The 19,634-nt window shown below is 32.7% G+C and overlaps 3 long non-coding RNA genes across 3 annotated transcripts; 2 read left to right on the top strand and 1 right to left on the bottom strand.

Moving 5' to 3' along the window:
- Window positions 1–1,020: 1,020 nt before the first annotated feature.
- LOC129315211 (uncharacterized) lies at window positions 1,021–5,630 on the bottom strand. Its single transcript, XR_008594417.1, has 2 exons — window positions 4,405–5,630; window positions 1,021–1,353 (listed from the first exon to the last, which is right to left on the bottom strand). It is a non-coding gene; the product is annotated as an uncharacterized LOC129315211 (long non-coding RNA).
- Window positions 5,631–16,759: 11,129 nt separating this feature from the next.
- Window positions 16,760–18,497, top strand: LOC129315161 (uncharacterized). The gene is made up of 4 exons (XR_008594400.1): window positions 16,760–17,056; window positions 17,145–17,813; window positions 17,899–18,121; window positions 18,211–18,497. It is a non-coding gene; the product is annotated as an uncharacterized LOC129315161 (long non-coding RNA).
- A 137-nt stretch (window positions 18,498–18,634) lies between these two features.
- LOC129315162 (uncharacterized) lies at window positions 18,635–19,087 on the top strand. Its single transcript, XR_008594401.1, has 3 exons — window positions 18,635–18,707; window positions 18,782–18,880; window positions 18,961–19,087. It is a non-coding gene; the product is annotated as an uncharacterized LOC129315162 (long non-coding RNA).
- The last annotated feature ends 547 nt before the right edge of the window (window positions 19,088–19,634 follow it).

Below are 19,634 nucleotides of genomic sequence, written 5' to 3'. Positions count from 1 at the left end.
CTAAATTCTTGGTGAAATTGGCATGATTATTCTCTTTCCTATCAGTTGAAGCTTAGTTAGAAAAAAGGAAAGGAAAATAAAAAAGAAAATGGGAGCCTTGTCATACTTGCAAGGTGGCAACCTCCTATTAGTTGGTAGATGATTCCAATGATTCCAATGTGTGTGCAATTTCCAATGTGTCATCCACATTTTCAAGCTAATTTAATCCCCAAATAAAGCCTAATTCACGGCAAACCATTAGCTTTGACCTTAAGGAGTGTTGACCTCAATTGCCCAATTGATGCACAAGTCACATGCCACCTATGTTACATAAATCACATAATTTAATTAAATAGCATGTGATATAATAAATTTTAATTAATGTCCATAATTAAATTCATAATTAGAAGGGAGAATTAATTAAAATAATCATGTTTTAGGCTGTACAAAATTATATATAAATTTTCACACAAAGGAAAACTGAAAATTAGGTCAAACCAAACCGAAAATTAGGTCAAACTAAGACTTTAAGAAAGTTTTGACTTTTTATTTATTACTCCCAAACTAAAATGAATTCTCAAAATATAATTTCACCACTCATCAATTGGACATAAAATTCACTTTATCAAATTTTCTTGTATATTTTCTCAAAAGTTTATTTTTTAGACCAAAATGCCCCTAATGCATTAAATCTAGAAACTTAGGCAAAATTTCAAATCTAATGCAACGTGTGAACTTTGAGGTGATAAATCATTAATAAAAAGGTCTTAATTGATAAATAAAAGTGGGTAACAATTGTGTTATATCAAATAGCCCATTTTACCTTCTCAATACCACATTACACAATGGTAGACTTATATGAGGAATACACATATACAACATATATTTATATATACAACTAGACTTGTTTCACTTTCAACCCTCCGACTCTTGCATATAGGGCTCTGCCTTACCATATGGTTGGGAATCACAAGTGTACTTGACTTTTTTAAATGGGGCTTCGCCTCACCATTTGTGTCAAGTTCTCATATAACAACACAATTCACATTCAACACATAGTCATCATATCAATTCACATATAAAAAACTGGAACAAGTTACAAAACAACGTTTACTTGTTTGTTTCATATTTAAGCCTATCCACATATCCTCTACTGGGGCACTCTTGACATAATGCAACACTATATATATATACAAGCAAGTTTTCACAACACAATTCACTTTCTCATATTCGCATACACTTATGCATCTTAGTTATCAACTTAACTCTATCAACACATTATACATTCATTTACACTAATGGTAGTCATACCACTACCAAAATGAAAATACTCTTTCCTTGCTTCCTTTCCCAGCCTTCTCGTACTCTCTTCACCTATGTTCAAAAGTAACAGAGTGGGATATACATCTCAGTCACTTGAAGGTAACCCCAATTATTTGTTAGTAAGAAAAATCATAAACAAGCAATAAAGTAGCATGTGTATACATTCCTTCTTGTTATGCTCATGCAATACATTCCTGGTTCCACCTAGTGGAGTAATCTCTACGCTCGAATTACGAGTTTTAGTCACAAGGAACAAGGCTTACCATACTACTATGCAGACCAAGTAATCCTCTTTGTGTATGGGTGGTCTCCTAGGTTTGTCATGGCAGAGTTAAAATTTACGCTTTGGATTATCAAGACTTCCTAGCCTTATACTGAGTTAGACCACGACTCTTTACCCTAGTCTAAGGTAACCTTGTGGATCATTCAATGTCCTAAATTCAATATCCTAGGTCTATCATGGTGTAGTCAAACTCTACACTCTAGATCATCAAGATTCTTCTCCTAGGTCCATCATGGTAGAGTTAAGCTCTATATTCTAGATCATCAAGACTTCCTGAACCTCTTCACAGTAGGGTTGTGTCCCCCTACCATAATCTAGGGTATTCTTGTGAATGCAATGCATGTCAATACACATGCCATCTCAAATTCATTTCAGTCAATACTCACACGCCTGCATGTATATTCTTTCATAATGCTGCTAATCTAGTAGTTCAAAATACAATGCACAAAGTTATATAAAAATACTTGTAAATAATTTCACAACTAAACAAGTAAAAAGGTTAATCTAATTACCTTTAATCCTTGTACTAAGGGTTACCAATCACACTAAGCTCCTAGGGGCATAGATTCTTACCAGCAATGTTATAAGTGCTCAATCTACACAATACAGTACCTCTCAGTCAATTCTTAACACTTAACATAGGTATCAATTCAGCTAAACTGAATCCCTTAACACATGAAACAGTTCAATTGAACCCTTTTGAATTCACTTATCTATTATTTATAGTCATTAGCCCTATAGGCTATTCAAACGACCATAACAACCTCCTAACTCATTTATTCAACCAAAATCCTAATATTAACCTAACTTTTAAGCTATTTTGAGCTTAAACTCTCAGAGCTCAACCATTCAACTCCATACTAATCACAAAACCTTAGTTTTATATTCGATAGCCCATTTTAACACTTTCTTTTAGATTACAACACCTTAAAACTTCATGATTCAATTTTTCAATTGATAAAATTCAATAAAAATGAGGTAGAAATGAAGCTTGAGATTGAGTGATACTTATCCAACAAGTTACCAATCAAAGTAGATTCTCGAGCTCTAGATATCGCTTGCCTTAATAGAGCCGAGCTTCTCTACCCCTCTAGATGCATTTTTCACACTTCCTCTTCTGATTTCATGAGCTAATCACATCAGTTTTGCATGATTCCTGGATAATATGCCATGGTGCACGCAACTTCCATCGTGACGCAAGGCAAAGTGAGTCCAATCTCACTTGTACTCGTGCATTATGCCTTGCATTATCGTTCTACCCTTCAATCTTATTAATATAACATTCAAACAATACAAAACATTAACTCAAACACCCAAACCACAATCAACCCATTAATTACTAATTTACCCCTAGATTAGCAACTAGTTCCTCGAATTAAAATTCAGAATGTTACATTTTGCTTCTGCTATCTTTTTCAATATCTTATTATTTTATTTCTTTTATAAAAATAAAAGAAAAAATGAAAAAAATGAAATAAATATTAAATATATTAAATATATTATTAAATATATTAATATATATTAATATATTTGAATTTAATATATCTTAAAATTTAATATATCTTAATATATCTAAAATATTCAAATATATTCCAAATCAAATTGGAAGAGAATTTTTTCATTTTTTTTCATTTTTTTGGTGTAAAATACTTGGTGTGATTGATTTTGATTCTTCTGCTATGTAATAATACATATTTTGAACAAATTTGAAACGGTTTTCAAGTATTTTAAGTTAGCATCCCAAACCTTCAATGTTTTCTAATTCTTTTATTTTAAACGGTAATGTTGAGTGTGATGGCGTGTAAATAGTAATGTTCAAAAGGGAATTACATTTTATATTGCCTTGTGCTCCTATTTTGCCCTAATCTATTTGGGGCTTAAATATAAAGAAATTGAATCAGGAGCTTTAAGGGGTTAAATTCTAAGTAAATAGTTGTGGAAGGGCTATAGGATCTGAAGCTAAGGTTTTGCCACTAGTGCAAAAAGCAATTTTTGCCATAGTTAACAACCTATTTTCATAACACAAAAGGGTGTGGTAGAAATGAGTGTAGTTGTAATAGAAGATTTTTTGCCACAAGTTATAGTAAAACTGTGGCTAAAATAAAGTAAATATTGCCACAGGTTAGATTTGGACATTGGGCCGTAATAGATAATTATGGCCACATGCCATATCTTGGACTGTGGTTATAATTGGTGCGAATAGCAAATTACAACCACAATTATTTACTGAACTTGTGGCTGTAATTGGTGTGTGAATCCAATTATAATGACAATTATGGTCAATAACTGTGGCTATAACTTATTTTTTCTTAAAACCCACCTTTTCATATTCATGCATCCTTTACTTACAAAACTTACATAAATATATAAAAAAAAGCTCCAAAAACTAGTACCAATACAAATATATCAACTAAAAGTCTACATTTCCAATACAACTATCTATAAAACATCTAAACTATAATCTTGTTAATTCTAGGAAGAAACCAGACCAAATATTGTGTATGTGTCTCAGTTCCTACTTAGTATATGGCTCAAAACTTTTGATATGCTACAAATTCAATAACAATATATGTATGAATAATAACTCAAGCATAGTGCACACTCTAAAATTTAAATCATTATTAACAAATTATTACCTGATCAAATGAGTGAAAAATACCTTTATTAGTCATGATTTCATATATAAAAAGCATCACATAATAACCACACTCTACATTTCTTGATTGTTGATGACACTATCAAAAAATAAAAATAATTAAATTCATAAAACCTATAATATAATCTTTATTCTAATTAGAAAATAAATATGAAATACTTACATGCAGACTCACCAACTTGATTTTAGTCTTCTTCTTGTTCACCATTTCCACAAACCTCCAATACAACGTTAAAAGATCTATTTATTAAATATATGCACTTATAAAATAATAAATATATATTAATATTAACACAAAACAGAATTATTCAAAAACTTACGATTCAATCAATAACTTCATATCGTCACTTACTTGCCATTGTAGCGAACAAAACCAATATATAGTATTTTCTAGATTCACTATGTAAGACCCACTGTGTGTATGCTTTGTAGAACCCGAAACAAATTAGATGATTTTTAATATCCATAGGACTTTATCACAACCCATTCAAACACTTGACACAAGGACAATAGGATAATCCTTTGTTATTATGAACATTGTTCTTTACAAACTCCAAAAATTGATCTACCCCTATCTTATATTCATCACTTGTTCATAAGGTATCTATTCAATTACGATTCATAATTACCTAATTCAAATATTAACAAATAATTTATGATTTAAAATTTAAAAAAATTAGCAGCATAACGACTTATAAATTGAGATTTACAAGGCATTAAACCCCTTCAATTTTAGAACATATCAATGGAATTATCAATTCCAATTAAAAAAAGTTCAAGTTATCGCATATAAATATCAATCATACAATTTTTAATGAATAATCATTAAATAGAAATCTATGATAATGGGTGCCCAAAAATTATCCCAACAAATAACCAAAAAAATAAAATATATATAATGAGAAAAGAAAATAAAAAATAGAACAAAATTTGTTTTTCTAAGCTAAAAGAATAAGTAATATAGCTGGAGAAGAAAACAAAACAAGAAAATTTGACCAGATCAAATGCAAAAATTAATTCAAAAAATATATATCTGGACGCTGAAGGTGCCCTGCAGCAAGCGAGTGGAGGAAGAGCTATGGGCAGAGTTGTGGCCAATGGAAATGAAAGCACGAGCTAAGGGAGAATTTGACAAAGGGAGCTCCAAAGATGTGGGAGCTGTGGGAGGCAGAAGCTGGGGGAGGAGATGGCAGGAGCTGGAGGTGAAAAAAATGGTAGCTACGCGAGCTGTGGGACGCAAGCTAAGGTAGAAGGAGGCATCAGGAGCTATAGGGAGACGAGTGCGAGCTAACACAGAAGAAGATGGATGGATTTGCGAGTCGTGGATGACCGCAAAAATGCAAGCTGAGGGAGAAAGAGTGTGGATGACATGTGAACTAATTTATTCGAGAAAGGTCGAACTGATTTACTGGAAAAAGTAGGGTAAATAGGACAATTATAGCAACGGTTTGAAAACAAAACTATTACTATAATTACAATTATGGCCACAAGTTTTAAACTTGTGGCCATGATTGATGAGAGAAACCTTCATTATGGCCACAGATTTGAGACAAATTAAATATTCAAATTAAAGTAAATTTAAACATTATGACAACAGGTTTCATATACACCAATGGCCATAATTGTTGACCATTACATGCATTATATCCACAGGTGTCTTTAAAACCTGTGGCCATTAATGTAGACAATAAATTTTTAAAACAAGGCATATTAAATAATCAAATTAAGCTAAATAATTAAAAAAACTAATATTTTGTAAAGCAAATATTATAAAATAAAAATTAAAACATTATGGCAACAAGTTGAACATAAACCTGTGGCCATAATTGTTAACCATTAAATATCAAACAAACCTATGACCATAAATGTACACTATCAATTTTATCATAAACAAGACATATTAAATATTAAATATTCAAATTAAAGAAAATTTAAACATTATGGCAACAGGTTTCATGTACATTTGTGGCCATAATTGTTAACCATTACATTATATCCACAGGTGTCTTTAAAACCTGTGGCCATAAATGTACACAATAAATTTTTTCCAAAGCAAGACATATTAAATAATCACATTAAACTAAATAATTAACAAAAATAATATTTTATAAAGCAAAAATTATAAAATAAAATTAAAACATTATGGCGACAGGTTTAACATAAACCTGTGACCATAATTGTTAAGCATTAAATATCAAACAAACCTATGGCCATAAATGTACACTATCAATTTTATCAGAAACAAAAAAATATTAAATATTCAAAATAAAGTAAAGCTAAACATTATGGCAACGAGTTTCATATACATCAGTGGCCGTAATTGTTAACCATTACATGCTTATATCTACAGGTATCTTTAAAACCTGTGGCCATAAATGTACACAACAAATTTTTTCCAAAACAAGACATATTAAGTAATCAAATTAAACTAAATAATTAACAAAAATAATATTTTATAAAGCAAAAATCATAAATTAAAAATTAAAACATTATGGTGACAGGTTTAACGTAAACCTGTGGCCATAATTGTTAACCATTAAATATCAAATAAACCTTTGCCCATAAACGTACACTGTCAATTTTATCAGAAACATGACATGTTAAATTTTCAAATTAAAGTAAATAATTAATAAAATTAATATTTATGAAATAAATACAATTTAAAAATTTAAACATTATGGCCACAGATGTAACTTAAACCTATGGCCGTAATTGTGAGGCAACATGCATTATCACCACAGGTTTCAAACAAACCTGGGGTCATAAACGTGTCTTATTTTAGACAATTAATATATTAGAAACTAGACTGATAAAAAATTAATTAAAATTTATTGGTTAGGAGAGTGATGTTTTATATTTACTATGGTGATAGGTTTCATGGAGGACTATGGCCATAAAAGTAATATTTTTCCACATATTTACATATTTGCCACTAGGGTTATTATTACCATAGTTATTTTGAAACTATGGCAAAAATTATGTAGTTAAAAATTTATTTTGCACTAGTGTGCTACTGATTTAGGGTTTAATAGTTGAGCCTTGGAGTTACAAGCTCCATTTGACCTAAAGTGAGAAGCTCAAAAAGGGTAGAAATGTTTACGTAGTGTGTTGAGAAGTGGTTTGACTATTTTAATGGCCTAAGGGTGTGTGGATTGGATGAATGGGTTAAAGTGAGTTTAAAAAGTATTTTTGAGATAGATATAAGTGCTAAGTAATGTGACTTAGCCAAGTTTAGTGTTTTGCATTGAGTTTGGAAGCTAACTAAGGACCTTTGTTTATGTAGATTGAGTATTTGGGTGTTATTAATGGAAATCTACCATAAAGTGCTTCAATGCAAATGGTAACCCTTGGTAAAAACGGTATGAGGTGGCTGGATAAACCCTTTTATCTATTAGCTTGTAAAATTATTTACAAGTTACTTATGTAAATTACTTTTATCAAGATTTCTAAATTGATAAAGTAGCTTTTTTGTAAATCATGATACATGTGATGCATATAAAAAGTGATACATGTGATGTGTGTGAAAAGCAATGCATGTGCTATAGTGTAAAAGTGATAAATGATTGTGCATGAGAAAGTGATACCTTGGTCTAAAGTAAAGGCTTGTGGCCTTGGCTTGTGTAAGGATGGGAAGTCCTAGTCCAGAGTGTATATGTTGATCTACTAGTGAGACTCAAGAATGCATAAACATTTATTATGATTGAAGGTAGGAATTCACCTTGTGGAGATATGCAAACCATGGCCTTGGCATGTGTGATGCCTATGCCTTGTATACCATAGTCGACAAGCATGCTTAGGATACTTGGACTGACTAGAGAGGTCCTGCGTATAGCCTATAGGATTAGTCGAGAGATCTAAAGGTTTGGTGGATGCTTGTGGAACATATTCATGCATTGCATTATTAATTATATACATATATATCGATATTTATTTGCAAAAGTGATGTTACTCTATCTCCTGTGTGTAGTTTTCCCTATTAATCTGTACTTGGTTTATACAGGTTACTAGGACTTTTGTCTCACTTTGTTACTTCATATTTACAGGTGAGAGTTTGAAGAGGACAGGAAAGGAAACACAAGAAGAGTACTTTTGTATACAAATGGTAATGCTATTCTAGTGTAAATGAATGTATATTTGTGTATAGTGTTTATGTTTCCAACTAGGGAGCAAACATGTATATATTGTTTGAGGTGACTCTCTTGTACCATCTTTAGAGCATCTTCGCCATTTGTGGAAGTGTGTATAAATATGAAGGGTTGGCTTAGATGTTATCATAAGCAAGTGCATGTATATATCTAATCTTGTGAAATCTTGCCTCATAACATGTGATAATTGATATTTCTTTAGCTTGTGGTGCCTAGAGTGTAGGTACTTGTGTAAGGCTAGAGATAAGGAGCAAGATTTGAGAATTGAAAGCGGTCAACTTGTTCCACTAGTATACTATATGCGTTTTTGTGATATTGTGTATATATGTGTGTGTGTAAATTAGGTGTTAATTGTGAACCTTAACTATATTGCTAGACTTAGCCTTATACATGCAAGTTAGGTATATGTGAATGGAAAAGTAGAAATGTATGCGTGGTAGTGTTTTTATTTATACATATTATTATGGAAATCTCATGTTAGCCCACTAGGCAAAAGGTGGCATTGAGTGATCAAATTGTGTATATGAAACACTATATGTGATATGATGTGTTAATCAGGTGTATTTAGTCCTTTTGGACTTGGTTTAAAGCCCTAAGTTGTCTAATGAAGTAAGGAATGAGATTTGAATGCTTAAGGCACTTTTTTTAAAAGAAAAGTTCCTTTTTGCACCAGAGTATTCAAATCGAGTTCGGATTGTTAGATCGTGTCTGAACATGTTCAACAGTTAGCTTGTCCTACAAGTTATGTGTGGGTGAATCATCTGATTAGACATCATGTGTGAAAATGGCACATGACAGAAGTTTGTATTAGCAATGCTGTTGTGATAGAAAAATATGATACAGGTGTCACGATGCATGGCGGCATGACCACAGCGCATGTTGTACATGTCACGACACATGGTACTTTTTGAGAAAAATAAATTTTTAATCCCTATCTTAAGGGTAAGGTGTTTATGTCTTTTTGAGTGTTTTCCTTGTGCATTAGCACCTACGTTAAGTCTTTTTAACTTAAGTCAGAATCTCACATTTTTAAAATAAAATAACTATTAATGTTTGCAAACTTTTGGTACTAGCACATGTTAGTAAAGCAAGAAGTAGAGTTTAGTACTTTTCCCTTGCTTAACTTAGTGATATGTGTTAGTAAAATCTATGGTGTCTCGTGGGACTTTACAAAAAGCATGCTGTTAATGTTTGGAAATAAATTTCCAAGTGTGTTATCTTATACTTATATACTATGTTTGGTATAAACCATGTATTTGGAAGCATGAAATTGTTCAAATATACTTAAAATATGCATGACTTGTCAAGTTTTGAACTGTTGTTATTTAGGGATTTTGTTTAGAGATGTTCCTACCATATGATATGCCCTCATTGGACCCAATGAGAGGTAATTAGCTTGGATTGACTTACCTTTGGTTGGGTTTGTTGTAGGTATGGTATTTGGAGAGATATAAGATATGGTCTTGCATTTTCTTTAGATTGTTTCCATTTTGTGTTTGGAAATATGTTTTAATATGCCTACTTAAAAAAATGGTAAAATAATCACATGTATCATTGCATATTAATTTTTGTTACTAAGACCTTTGTGTCTCACTCCCTATGGTTAACATTTTTATAGGAAAGAATTTAGCCAGAGAAGTATCAGAAGCATAGCTTGGTGTGAGTAGATACCATTAGGCCTTGTTAGCCTTCTTTTTGTTAATGTATGTATAATTGCCAATCTTAGGGCATTTGTTTCATAAATAAGCATGTAACTCTCATAGTTTTGATTAACTTCCTATATGATTAACATGGAGTAGTTTTTGATGACATTCATGACCTTCATATGATAAGATGCTTCTTTAGGTATTTGAATAAAAAAGAATTTCCTATGCCACATGTTATAGCATTCTATATAGAGTTGGGAATTCGGGCGAGCTAGGCTTATTCGGGCTGAGAAGCCTGAATAGCCAAGTCCAGCCCGAATTCCTTCAGGCTTCAGGCGGCCCGAATACCTGAATTTATATTTTTAAAATTATTTTTAATTAATTTTTTCACTTTAAAATTAATTATTTTATTTTATAAAAAATATAAAATATGTTTTTTGACACTTAAATAATGTATAAGACTCAAATATATGGTATTTTAGTATAAAATAACCTAAAACTTAATTAATTAATTAATATTTATCATATTTAATATATTTTGTAAAAGTAAAATATTTTTATGGGTTTGGCCCGAATTTTCTCAGACCTATTCGGGCGAATATAAAAAAGTTATATTTTTTCTAAGCCTAACCCTAACTTTTTTCGGGTGGGTTCGAGCTAGCTCATCAGGCTTTGCCTGAATTACCAGCTCTAATTCTATATATAACTGTGTTGGGTGGCTGTAACCCAACATGGGAGTTGTATATGCATATGCCAAGTCGTTGATGTAAAATGATTGTTTAGAATGTATTCATGTTGGTCAAGTGTCCTACATATTACCCGTTGACTTTGGTTTTGGGTTTATGAAGTGTAAAATTATGTTTTGTCCCTAAAAGGAATTTTGTGGATAAAATCCTCATTTGGAGGAATTTTGTACCAAACCTAAGCCATTAGCTAGATCTTTAACAAGCTTCATGTAGACAACTTGAATTACTCAATTTGGATATTTGTAAAGAGAGTTATGTCCATGTGAAGTTCATTGTGACTGTTTATGCTATCAATTATGTAGATGCAGCATGATGTGCTGCAGCACTGTGTTGCATATTGTAATTGTAACCTCCTCTTATATTCACTTAATATAGGAGAAGATTACAATATTATCACATCATTCACAATCATTAGTAAACAAATGTTTTATTTGAAAAGATTCGACCGAAGACTTATTTCACAAAATTATCAAATAATACAACACATTAGAGAATATGCAGTAAAAATAATCTATATGCATTCACCTCCATCATTGAATGCCTTTAAACCATAAAAATAAGGATGGAAATAGGTCCGTACACTGCGGCATGTAGTGTATGCACCACAATATGTGGCATAAGCCATATGCTTAACTTTTCTGTGCCATGCTCTACGGCATATGTCACCATGTGCCAGGTGTACCTATTAGATTTTTTGCTGTTATTTTGACAACAAAAGTGACAAACTTCCAACATGCTCTATTTTTACATACGACATATGATCGGAGTGATTCAAGCACCCACCGTAGCTTACACTAGAACAAAATATGAAATTTATAGGGTACTTTTTACATCGGTTGGAAGGCAAATGGTGTAAAAAATATAGGCGGTGACATTTTTATAATTATGTTGAAGTTTTAGACACTTTTTACATAGGGTGGACCACCGCCCAGTGTAAAAAGATACTTTTTACACTGGGTGAACTGACTCGGTGTAAAAAGAAGACTTTTTACACTGGGTGCATGGCCACCCAGTGTAAAAAGAGGACTTTTTATATGGAGTGAATCCACTCGGTGTAAAAAGTCTTATTTTTACACCTGCTGGTATGAACCTAATGTAAGAAGAGGACTTTTTACACCGAGTCAATCCACCCAGTGTGAAAAATATTTTTAAATTCCCCTCCTTCTTCCTCCTCCATTCATTTACTCCTTCTTTATTTGCTTCCTCCCTCTTGCTGCCCTTCCCCTCCTCCTTCTCCCTCTCACCGCCTACCCTTCCTCCTTCTCCCTGTAGCTGTCCCTTCCTTGTCGTCTCCTCCCCCTCGTCTCCTCCTCCCTTACCGCCCCCCTCATCTCCCCTTCCCTCGTCGCCCCTCCCCTTCGTCTTCCCCTCCCTCACCCACCCCCTCCCCCTTCCCCCTGTCCCTACCCTCCCTCCTCAGTGCCTCTGCCCTGCCACCACTCCTTCTCCCCTCTTCACTCTCTTAGTGCTGAGCTATTGCTACTGCCACTTAGGTATATGTTGAATATGAATTTTTAAATTTTATAATGCTTAAATTTAGTTTTTAATGATATTGATTATTGTTGGGAGTGCTGTTAGTGGCTTTATAAGGCCTCAGATTGTTGCATGTGATCATTTATTTGGTTAAAAATTGTTAATTTTCTCGTGTAAAATTTTCTAAAACTGTTGGGAAGTCCGATTTTTAGGGGAGACTTTGTCGAAATTTTTTTAAAATTCATTCTTTCATCTAAATTGCTTAAATTTAGTTTTTAATGATATTGATTGTTGCTGGGAGTGCTGTTAGTGGCTTTATAAGGCCTCAGGTTGTTGCATGTGATCATTTATTTGATTTAAAAATGTCAATTTTCTCTTATAATTTTTTTTAAAGTCTTGGGAGATCTAATTTTCAGGGAAGACTCTGCCGAAAATTTTTCAAATCTTAAATTAATTAGAAATTTAGTTTCTTGAAATAGTTTGAAGATAATAACATTAGTTATATTCTTTAGGAGGTGACATATGGATCGTAGTTAGATGAATGCTAGACCAATGAGTGACGAGTATGATAATGGGTGAAAGAATTTTTTAGAATTTACTAAGAAAAATACTGTTGACAATAGTGAAAGGTTCTATTGTCCTTGTGTTAATTATTTGAATGAGAGGAGACTAGGTGTTGCCGAAATAAGAGAGCACTTAGTTTGTGATGGGATTTGCAAAAGTTATACAATATGGATTTGGCATGGTGAACGATTGGAAAATTATAGTAACACGTCTTAATGTGTGGAAGTTAATAATCTTGATGATGAAGTAGAAATGAATGAAGATCGGTTAGAAGACATAATCCGTGATGTTAGGGAAGAGACTTTTGAACGAGCACATGTGTATGATAACTTGTGCACTGACACAAAGAAGCCTCTATACTCGGGGTGCACTAATTTTAGTTTGTTATCTGGGGTGTTAAAACTTGTTACCTTAAAGGCAAGAGTTGGGTGGAGTGACTAAAGTTTCACATGGTTGCTAGAGTTACTTCAAATAATGTTTCTGAAAGGAAATGTACTACCAAATTGTTATTACGATGCCAAGAAGATTGTATGTCTAATAGGTATGAAGTATAAAAAATACACACTTGTCCTAATGATTATGTGTTGTATAGAAAAGAGCTTGAAGGGGAGGAGAAGTGTTTGAAATGTGAGGCACCACGATACAAAGAGAAGGGGGCTCCTACAAAGGTCTTATGATATCTTCCAATTATACCAAGGTTTAAGCGTTTGTTTGCAAATACTGATAATGCAAAGAACTTGATATGGTATGTAAATGAGAGGATATCTAATAAAAAACTTCGACATCCAGCCGATTCTCCTCGATAGAAGAAAATTGATCACTTGTTTCTTGAATTTAGCAATGAGCCAAGGAACTTGAGGCTTGGACTTTCTATCGATGGAGTGAATCCTTATGGTAGTCTTAGTAGTATACATAGTTCATGGCCTGTTCTTTTGGCAATTTACAATCTATCACCTAGGTTGTGCATGAAATGGAAGTACATGATGCTATCCATGTTGATTTCGGGACTAAAACAACCTAGAAATTATATTGATATTTACCTAAGACCTTTGATTGAAGATTTAAAAGTGTTGTGGGAGGTAGGTGTGGAAGTGTTTGATGCAAATTAGAAGGAGAATTTTAAGTTACGTGCTATGATCTTTTGTACTTTAAATGATTTTCCTAGATATGGAAATTTGTTTGGTTATAGTATGAAAAGTCATAAAGCTTGTCCAATTTGTGAAGAAAGCACAAACTACCATCAACTTCAACATGGAAGGAAGACAGTCTACCTTGGCCATCAGAGGTTTCTTAGACGAGATCACCCATATCGTAGATTGAAGAAAGCTTTTCATGGTCACCAAGAACACAATGATGCTCTGGATGCTTTGACTAGGGATCAAGTGTATGAACATGTAAAAAACATTGATATTATCTTCAGTAAGACTAAAAAGAATACTGATGCAAAAAGCAAATGGAAAAAAAGGTCTATCTTTTTTGACCTCCCATATTAGCGCAATCTTAAAGTAAGAAATTGTATTGATGTTATGCACGTAGAGAAAATATGTGTGATAGTATTATTGGAACGCTTTTGAACATACCAGGTAAGACTAAGGATGGTGTGGATGCAAGATTGGATTTGAAAGAAATGGGAATACGGGAAGACTTATACCTAAGACCAAAAAGTAAACAAACTTATTGTCCCCCAGCCTCTCATACATTATGCAAATTTGAGAAAATAAGTTTTTGTGAGTGTTTACATGGAATCAAAGTTCCTTCGTGCTATTCTTCAAATATTATGAAGCTTGTATTTGTGAAAGAGTTGAAACTGGTAAGCTTAAAATCTCATAATTGCCATGTCTTGATGCAACAGCTATTACCTTTGGCTATTCAAGGCATATTAAAAGAAGATTTAAGACTTACAATAATAAGACTTTGTTTTTTCTTCAATGCTATATGCAGTAAAGTTATTGATTCCTATAAACTAGAAGAGTTAGAACAAGAAGCTTGTACTATCTTGTGCCAACTTGAGATGCACTTTCTTCCTACATTTTTTGACATTATGGTTCACTTAATAGTGCATCTAGTAAGGGAGGTAACATTGTGTGGTCTTGTTTATTTACGATGGATGTACCTAGTTGAGAGATACATGAAAATACTGAAAGGGTATATCAAAAATCCATATCAACCTGAAGCATCGATAGTTAAGAAATATATTGCTGAAGAAGCTATGGAGTTTTGTTCTGATTACTTGTCAAGTACAGAATCAATTGAACTTCTAAATCTCATCATGAGAAAAGGCAATATGGTCAAGGCACACGTGAAGTATCAGTGAAGAGCATGAATCATGATGAATTACAAGAAGTACATTTATATATCTTGAATAATATTAATGAAGTTAAATATTACATATCTTCTCATAAAGAACTTCTAAAGGCAAAAAATTATCAAATGAGAATGACAGAACAAAAGTTGTTAAAAGAGCACAATAGGACTTTTGTGGATTAGTTCAAGCAGAAAATTTTGAATGAAAGTGGTGTTTTTGAAATAATTAAATGGTTGGCTGGAGGTCCTAACTTTGATGTTATATGTTGGAGTGCCTATGATATTAATGGGTATTCCTTTTATACAAAGTCCTTGGATGAGAAGAGTACAGTGCAAAATAGTGGAGTTATGATAATGTTTGAAGCCATACACTTCTCTAGTTCAAAAGTTAAGAAACCTAAACTAGCATCTAAAACTTACTTTGGGGTTATTGAAGAGATTTGGGAGGTTGATTATACAAAATTTAGAGTTCTTATTTTCAAATGCAAGTGGCTTGACGTCAATAGTATTCGTGATGATAAGTTTGGATTTACAATGGTTGATCTTAAAAAACTAACTTTTGAAGATAAGCCATTTATTATGGTAGACCGAGCTAAATAAGTTTTCTATGTCACAGATCCAGCACATAAAAATTGGTCAATAGCATTTAAAGGAAAAAGGATGATTGATAGTGATGATGATCATGAATCAAATTTTGATATTTCTAAAACTCCTAACTTCTCAAGTGGGCTACCAATTTTGGATGTAGTAGATGAAATAGATGATGAACATGCCATAAGAAGTGATCACCATGAAGGGATATGGGAGAATATCCCTATATGAGTTTAGTTTTGAAATTAAAGTATGTTAATTTAGTTCAATTAAATTTATGTTATGGGATTGTTTTTCTTAATTATCTTATCTTTGATTATTTTTTTAATTATTTTAATTTATTTGAATTTATAGGAATATGGAGAATCAAGGTGATGACACTCAAAGCCAGCCCACTACAAGCCAATCAATTGGTGATGTTGCTCTTAGTGAGGAGCTGAGTCAAGGCACCCCTAGTGAGGAGCCGAGTCAGAGCCAATCTATGAGGAGGGGGAGATGTGGCACACGATTGAGAGATCTAACTTTAAATAGGAGTGCTAAGTGTAGCTTACCAATTCAATTTGACCGGAGATGGAATCCAATAGGGCCACATAAAGCCAAGTTTGTTAGTTTTCTTAGCCTCCTATCTCATACCAAGCCTCCTATTATGTTTGAGGATTGGCCTGATCTGCCAGAATGTGTAAAGGAACAAATTTGGGAAAGTGTTCAGGTAAATAATTAAAAATTAAAATTTTTTTATGGTTATATATTATTAGGCAATTACTGATTATTATCTTATATCTTCATTGTAGCTCACATACGATGTTCCATCTAATCAAGATTGTCGACACAAGTTGATTTCTTGTTGTGGAACACATTGGAGAAATTTTAAAACTGATCTTGCTAGAAGATATATCTTTGTCGAGGTGCCAGAGGGTTAAGCTCGTCCTAACCCTCTTGATACATACCAGTTCCTTGATAAAGATACTTGGGAAGAATTTGTCATGATTCGGACTTCTGAAAAGGCTTTGATTTGTTAATTTTTAATTGATTTAAGTTTTATTTAGATTTACTTCAATTATAAAATCTAAAATTCAATTTATTAATAGGAAAATGGAGCTAAAGGGCGAGAAATTGCTCAGCAGAATCAATGCCTCCACACCCTATCTTGTGAGGGTTATGCTAGAGCTGATGATATATTGATGGCAGAGAAATAGAAGAAGAGAGAAGAAGAAGCTAAGTCTGATCCTTCCATACTCCTTTCTCCACCATCACCTGTCTCTCGAGAGGAGAAATGGAGATATGGACATTAGTACAAGAAAGGGGGCTATACAAGTAAGACAGCATGGGAGATTGCCGAGAGGATTGTAAGTAAAATTATTATTCCTTGTCCCTTTAAATTTCTATACAATTATATATATATTATTAATTAATATTGTTATTTGTATATTATAGGATGCTCTTAAGGAGCAACAAGCCCAAGGAAGCTTCATTTCAAAGGGCAGAAATGATATCTTAATAGTTGCTACAGGCAAGCCAGAGCATCTGGATCATGTGAGGGACATTAGATATGGTGTGGGCATTAAAGACTACTTTGGAGCACCTGCACATCCCAATTCAGGAGGTGTGGTAACTAGAGAAGAGCTTGATACATTGATATCCACTGTGAGGCAGCAAATTAAGGATGAGTTTCAAGCTTCATTTGTAGCTCAGCTTCTACAAATGAAAGAGCAAACGAAGGAGGAGATGATGAGCATGATGAGCTCACGACAAGAGACAACTGCTGAACCAGTTCATACGTCTCCTGCATTTCATAGTACGAAAGGGAGTAATGTTCTTGAGCGTGTGTTAGAGGGTCCTTCTGGTGATAATATTGGTGAACCATGTGAGATATTTTTAAAAGATCTTGATAAATGCTTGGTTGCTCTTGGTAGCATCTACAGCTTGGGGTCAACCATCCATCACAAGCAAATTCAAGATGATCAAGTAAGAGTGGTGGTTGCAAATCCAAAAGTGCCAGATGCTTTGGTTCCATTCCCTACTGATGAGGTGAAGACTGTGGTTGAAACTGTTGGCAATTTTATCCTATGGCCCAAGAGACTTGTGAATCTAGTTCAAGTTGTGGTATGAAATTTCATGAATTTTTATTATGTAGCAACTTCCTAATATATGTTTTTTATTGACTATTTCTTGCCTTTTTATTATGTAGAAGCTTTCCTCACCAAATCTCCTGAAACTTCCACAACCCTCGTTGACTCCGCATCAGTGAATGATCTTAATGGCATATGATTTATCATTCAAATTCTAGAGTTTAAAAATGGATCTGGAGGTTGTGGGTAAGAAAGACTGATAGCGACAATTGAATGGGAAGATTTAGTTCAACTTCTGTCGAATAATCAACTTACCACACCATACATTGAACTATTTATGATGTAAGTATATTTTTCTTTAATATAATTGCATTGCTGTAAGTAAACTTAATCATCAAGTTTAGTAAACTAATATAATTGCATTGTTGTAGGTACCTTCATCATTTGTGCATTACATCAGGTAAAGGTGATAGGTTTGAATTCCTTTGCCTTCATCACATGACAAAGAAAGGTAATACTCCAAAGTTAAGGGTCGCGTACCTCCAACAAAGAATATGTGAAGTCAAAAAGGATGTTTTTATGGCTCCATATGTGCACTCGTAAGGATCAATTTATAATTAATAGTTTTTTTAATATGGTTTTACTTTAACTTGTATCATATTTAGCAGGGACTATTGGTAGTTATTTGTTCTTTCAATGAAGAGCAACACTGTCGTCTTTTTATACTCCCTCCATTACAAACTTGAGAAAGAAATGAAGAAAACGATAGACTTGTAAGAATTATTTTACTTAGCCATGTCTTAATTTTTTTTTTGAATATTTTTACTAACTTGGTGATCTTGATCATAGGGCAATGAGAACATATCAAAATGTAGTCTTACAAAAGCATGGATATGAGCTCAAGAATCCCACATGGATTGAGCCAAAGGTGATGCTATACTTTATTAATATGTTCAATTATTAAGATTTCTTACTAATTTTTTATGATTTGTTTTTATACAGAGTCATAGACAACTGGTGAGGATGAACTTGTGCGGTCTATATGTCATGAGACACATGCTCAATATTATCACATTAGGCATGACCGAATTTACAAAAGAGGTAAATATATTTTTAAAAGTTTTATTTTATTATGCTATTTGAGATTGATTAATACGCTTATTTTATGAATCAAATTTTAGATGTTTGACAATTCAGATGTATTTCCTGAAGCTGAAATTGAAGAGATCCGCATACGTTGGGCAACCTATTTTGTGGAGAACTTGTGAGATTTTTTGTTACTTTTAGACATTTTAATTTTGATAGTTGACACAATTTAGACAATTATTAGTTTTTCTAATAGTTAAATAATTTTGTATAGTTGATAAATACTTGATAAACAATTATAAATGAAATGAGTTGTCTGATTTAGCAATTTTTATGCATAGGAATGGCAATTTTGACAATTTTGACAATTGTTAGTTTTTCTAATCATTAAATAGCTTTGTATCGTAGATAAATACTTGATAAACAATTATAACTGAATTGAGCTGTTTGATTTGGCAATTTTTACGCACAGGAATGGCCAAAATTGATAAAATAAATATAATATAAAAAAATTGAATACTTTTTACACCGGTTATTACTATAACCGCTGTAGAATATAATATTTTTTACATCGATTATGGTAATAATCAGTGTTAAAAGTTCACTTTTAATATCGGTTGGAAGCCCAACCAGTGTTAAAAGTTAAAGTAATTTTTTTTTATTTTCTTGTATATAACTTTCAACATTGGCTTTATAACTAATGTAAAAATATTAGTTTTTACATCGGGTTTATAACTGATGTAAAAAGAGGGACTTTCTACACCCCCTA

Source organism: Prosopis cineraria, unplaced genomic scaffold, assembly GCF_029017545.1.
Source record: "Prosopis cineraria cultivar Desert tree isolate PC_DT_omini unplaced genomic scaffold, ASM2901754v1 PC7, whole genome shotgun sequence".
Taxonomy (NCBI): Eukaryota; Viridiplantae; Streptophyta; class Magnoliopsida; order Fabales; family Fabaceae; genus Prosopis; species Prosopis cineraria.
Note: the sequence above shows the minus strand (reverse complement) of the source record. Positions and strands in the feature narration are given on the sequence as shown.